Raw genomic sequence first — 5,672 nt, forward strand, 5'->3', positions numbered from 1 at the left:
CGTAACCTGGTCATAAAAAGAAACTAGATTGGTCAGGCACGATCTGCCTGCCATGAACCCGTGCTGGTTTCCCCTCAGCATAACTTGTCCTGCCGGGCTCTCACATATGTGAGCCTTGATAATTTTTTCAAAGACTTTGCCAAGGATGGAGGTGAGACTGACTGGTCTATAGTTGCCCGGGTCCTCCTTCCTCCCCTTTTTGAAAATGGGGACCACGTTGGCCCTTTTCCAGTCCTCCGGGACTTGGCCCGTGCGCCATGAGCTTTCAAATATTCCCACCAGTGGCGGGATGGGTTCCTTGTCAGGAGCACTTGGTTGGTAGCTTCTTCATGGCAGTGCAAGCAGCGCCAAAGTGGGCACGGAGCAATAACAGAATTAACTTTGAGCATCACGCTTGTAAAGAGATACAGTGGTGATAAGGCACACAGCGAGTGTGTGCGTGATGTTCTCGGTATAGCCACTGCGCCCTGGCTTGAAATTGTGTCCCTAGGTAATTCAGTTTATTTCTGATAATGTAATCATCACCAGTAAAGCTATGCTTTAAGTTTTCTGCAACTGGAACTCTGGGATGCTAAACAGCACACATTTTCAATGGATCTCTCTCCAGGTTCTTGTATAAAACTCCAAGACAGATCAGACAGTGGCTACTGTGTTTTTGTTGTGCAGCGTCTGGTGGTTACCGTTTTCAAAACATCTGTATTTGCAAACCAGAGACTACAGTCACTTCCTCACTGAAATACAGGGGGGAAGTATTTGTTTCCAATAACTCTGTGTAGTGAAATTGCTGTCAAATGGAGACTGTTTTATGGTGGCCAATTACACCCGTATCTAAATGGAGAAGCCAGGAAAGGCTTCTATACCAGGGCAGTCCACCTTGCAAGCAGTTAGGGGCCACAAGCCACACAGGCCTCACAAATGCAGGCCAGGTGCACACAGAGCTGCATGTGTAGGTGCACTGCCCCCCCTGTACCATGCTGCGCACAAATGCTTCCTCTCCCCCGTGCCCGCCACTGACAGTACTTCACTGCCCTGTGTGTGGATGTCCCCCCTTCCCTCCCCCTACACACTGTGCCACACCTTGCTGCGTCATGCACAGGTATTCTCACTACACAGTGCCACGCGTGCAGACCCCCAACCCCCTTCCCACCTTTCTGGGATGCTGCCATGCCCTGTACTGCCCCAGAGACTGGAACAGGAAGTGGAGGGAGGGGGAGCCTGGAGCCCTTGTCTCGTATTGCAGACAGAGCAGTGGAGTGGTGGTGGCCAGGTGGGAGCCTGGGGGATCACAAATAAACCCCTCACAGGCCACACGTGACCTGCCAACTATGAGTTGGATAGCCCTGTTCTACATTTCCTTGCTTCATTCTGTTCTTTTACCTGATTTCTTGCTCTTTTCCCCCATGCCCAGCACTCTCACAATTTTTCCTTCCTGATGCCAGAATACACTGGAGCCACTAGTTACACGTACTAGACATTTTATGTTTGCCAGTGGTACCAGCAGGGAATGAGTCTCTCTCTTGCACAATCTAGAGCTGTTATCCACTGCTCTTCAGCAATGCCTGATGGGTTTGCTAGAAATAGAATCCAATTCATTTGTTCCATATGGAAGAATTCAGAATGTGTTGAGGACATTTCTATAAACTGTTCTGCAGAACAGTGTGCAACTTACTCTTTGACATTAAATATTTAAATAGATACTTGTGTAGTGATCACTGAGCCCTGGTCCTCTGCACCCACTAGAATGGCTATACTTGGGGGACTGTAATAAAGAAAGGACAATTCCCAGGGGCAGGCCAGTTTACAACCCACACTATGGCTGCATGTGTTTCTGTTTCCCTCATATCACATGGTGTCAGAAGTAGGCCTGATCCCACTATGGCAGGCGTTTTCAACCTTTTAAAATAAGTATACCCCTGGTGGCCAGACATGGAGCCAGGGGTGGGACACAGAGGTGCGTGGCTGGACACAGAGCGGCGAGTGTGGGGTGGTGGGTGGCGGTGCTCTGCCCCTGCCCACCTTTGGGTACCCCATAGGGCCTTCCCAAGTACCCCCAGGGATATGCGTGCCCCCAGTTGACAACTCTTGTGTTCCAGTATTTATTATACAACACACACACAGTGTGATCCAATCCTCTAGAAAGAGACTGAAAAAGAACTGAGACACAAACTCTGGAACAGGTTAATAACCAACCTCAGAACATTATTCCCTAGAGCAGTGCTTCTCAAAGTGGTGGTCCGCAGACCACTGCCGGTCCGCAAGCCACTGGTTGCCGGTCCACAGCAAGTTGCCAGGAAAGAAAGAAATATATTTTCAGAAGCATAACATTGATATGTCATAGCGCCACCGTTCGTACATTCCAACACTCCAGGTGACATCACGTCATGAGAGGCAAGGAAAGAGAAAGAAACAGCCGGTCGCGCATTTGTGTAGTGCTGTTACACGCAGTTGCTGCCACCAGCTGAATCGGGCACCGGTCCCTGGCCCACTGGAAAAAAAATTGCTGGTCTGCCACATCAGATAGTTTGAGAAGCACTGCCCTAGAGGACTTCATTTCCTGAATATTGCATACCATGAAACCATTCCTAATCGAGCTCTGGCTGTATACAACCTCAAGAGAACACTCAAGAATTCAAAGATGCATCCAACTCTGAAGCAGTTCTTACTAAAGACCAGTCATTTAAAACATACTGATTGTTTCTGGGGTTAATTTCCTTTAAATCAGGAAACATCCTCAGGATAAAAAAGCTTTACAGTGTCTACAGTTTGCCACATTTAAAAAATGATGCATTTAAAACAGCTTGCCATTCAAACTCTAAACCACACTTACCTGCTGATCATAAACTGGAGATGGTATATTTTGGGGAATTCAGGAAACAATTGAATCTGTCATTCTTTCCGCCTCGTCATTTCATTAACTAAAAGTGTTTTTACGAAGTGAACCTGACTTGTTACCTTGGCAACTGAGATCCTTACTGTTAACATATTATTTGAAAATGATGTCTGAATTGTTACTTTTGCACAGTCCTAATTAAGATTTCAGTAGAAATAACTTGGCTTCATGCAGTTCCTCAAATACGTGTTTTTTGCTTATAATCTTAAAGAGATGTGAGATGTGTGCCTGTTACTTTGCCATATAGGTGCCAATCACCTTGATGTCTGTTACTGAAAGAATTAATTTACTTCTGAGGCTGTCCAGCAGCACTCCCCGATACATGGCGCAGAAGGAATAAATTCTGACTGGACCTGATCTGGTTGTAGACATCTTTTAGCATCTCATTCATAGTGACTCTTACACGTGGTTCACACAATAATGGGCAATAATTATAGTAATGACTGACAATAGTAGAATTGGTGTTCAGTATGAATGTACAGGAGGATTTCTCTATTGGCTACAATAGGTAAAATCTTCTCTTGGATTTTTCTTAGCTCACTGCTGTTGAGCATTACAGAATGGAAACTTATTGCAGTGCAAGTTCCAGGCCAGCCAGGGAGTGGCTGCCAGCATTTGTTGCTGCTCAGCAAATCCAGGATAAGTGGCAAAAGCACAAACTTGACCGCTATGTAACTTTTATCAATTTGGTGACAGAATTTGACACAGTGAGCTGATCTCAATGTTGGAGCCATAGGGAAAGGCTGAACTGTCCAAGAAATATTCTGTCAGTCACATGGCAGCTCTGTGATGGTACGTGTGGCAGGATTCACTTCCAAACTACAGAAGGCTTGTTTAGCCTCTCCATACTGTTGAAGTGGGACAAAGGCTGCCAAGCAAACTACACAGGAACTACATGCCAGGGACCATGCAATGATGGTCCACTCCAGGGAAGATCTTCGTCTCCTAGTAAACTGTTTTGGTGCCTTTCAACTAATGATGGACTAAACATCAATTGGGGGAAAACTGAAATTACATCTCAACCACCACTGGAAGACAGACTAGCACTCTTTCTATGTCTACTGATGGAATTGTACTTCCAGGTGTTTGTAAGTTCACTTACCTTGGCAGTGTTTTGAATGATTGTACCAGCACTGATGGGGAGGTAGCAACCTGCATCCAGAAAGCTAATAGGGCTTTTGGCAGGCTTACAAAGTGAGCAGGCAACATGGGATCAAGATTTCCACCCAATTAAAAGTATACAAAGTTATTAAACTCACCATGCTGCTTAGATGGGTGGGAGTCTTGCATATTTTTAAGAAGGCACATCCACAGAAGTTAAACAGAAATTCCAGAGGCACCTTCAGACCCTACTTTAAGTGAACTGGTATAACAAACTGACCAATGACTAAGGACTTCACCTTGCTGACTCTAATGAGGCATTAAAAATAGAGACCCAGCTGTGATTGGTCAGATCCCAGACTTAGCTGGAGAATGGGTGAAATCCCAAGCAGCTCCTATGCAGTAAACAAGAACAGTGGAAGGAGAGGCATCACTACCCTGGGATGTTCTGGAAGGACAGTCTTAAGGTGTATTTCATCAAGTGCAACCTACTGGTTAATGCTTCAGAAACTTTAGCCATAAACAGGCAACACTGGAGCACCAAAATAAAGGAAGGTATAAACTTTTCTGAACTGCAACAGTAGGCCTTAGGGCAGGAAAAGCACGAGGTAACAGTTGCAGCAGAAGCAGCAGCAGCAGACTTGAGTGGTCTGCACATTATGTGACATAAGGAGCTTATTGTACACAGGCCTTTACAGTCATCTGTGCATCCACCACACTTGACACAGCACAACTGTGGCATTGTTGTCCTCAAATACAGAGGACTCATGATGCCCACAAAAGTTGTGTGACTACAAGTCAGACAGGGTTGTGTTTTTAAACATAATTTTGCTATTAAGGGAGAAAACTGGATTGCTTGGCCAGAAGGATAGTGCTTTTCATGGGCCTAAACTCTTGAAATTTTAGTTACAACCTCAATCACATGCAGCAAGTCAACCAGAGGCTGAACTTTTATAATAGCAGTGTTGTTGCCTCATTTCCTTTACTCTGGGAAGCCACAAGATACTAAGTTTTATATGAAGAATTGCAGAGCAGCCAGGTCCAGTGTAAGGCAGACATACCACCTGGGTCAGCAGCAATGATGGTTAAGGTTGGCCCCTTCCAGGGGCCCTTGTGGGCTACCCAAAGCTCTATCACTAAGTGCAGACATTTGCGGGGCGGGGGGAAGGTTAGGGAAAGGATAGATCACATTAAAAATGGCCACTCAATCTAAAGTAAGTTGGGATGGGGGGACCTAGCGGTGTGGGGGGAAAGCACAATCTGCAAGAGTGATGGGGAGCAGGCACAAACCATGGGGTGGGGGGAGGGTTGGAGAGGGCAGGCGCAATCCACGGGAGCAATCAGGAGGATACGCAGGATCTGCAAGGAGTTGATGGGGTTCAGGCACGTTTGGCAGGATCAGGGGAGTTGATGGGGTCCACAGAAGAGCTTGAGGGGGACAAGGGGCTATTTTTAGCCCCTGACACTCCAGTGAACCTACCTCCCCATCCCTTCCTCCCCTTCCCCCATCAATACTTACTTCCTCCATTCCCCAAATCTGAATGCTGATAAAAATGGCCCCCAGAGCAGCCTGTGGGGTGGAAGGTTTGTGGTGGGGGGGAACTGGCTGGTCCACAGGGGGGCGGCTAAAAAGAGGCCAGGGGGCTAAATATAGCCTGATGCCAGGGGGCAGGGAGGGAAA

The 5,672-nt window shown here is 46.6% G+C and overlaps 1 protein-coding gene across 5 annotated transcripts in view; it reads right to left on the bottom strand.

Moving 5' to 3' along the window:
• Nucleotides 1–5,672, bottom strand: part of ACYP2 (acylphosphatase 2) — a 123,908-nt gene that overhangs the window by 7,222 nt on the left and 111,014 nt on the right. The window lies entirely within an intron of this gene.

The sequence above is a fragment of the Alligator sinensis genome, unplaced genomic scaffold, assembly GCF_000455745.1.
Source record: "Alligator sinensis unplaced genomic scaffold, ASM45574v1 scaffold432_1, whole genome shotgun sequence".
NCBI classification, from domain to species: domain Eukaryota; kingdom Metazoa; phylum Chordata; order Crocodylia; family Alligatoridae; genus Alligator; species Alligator sinensis.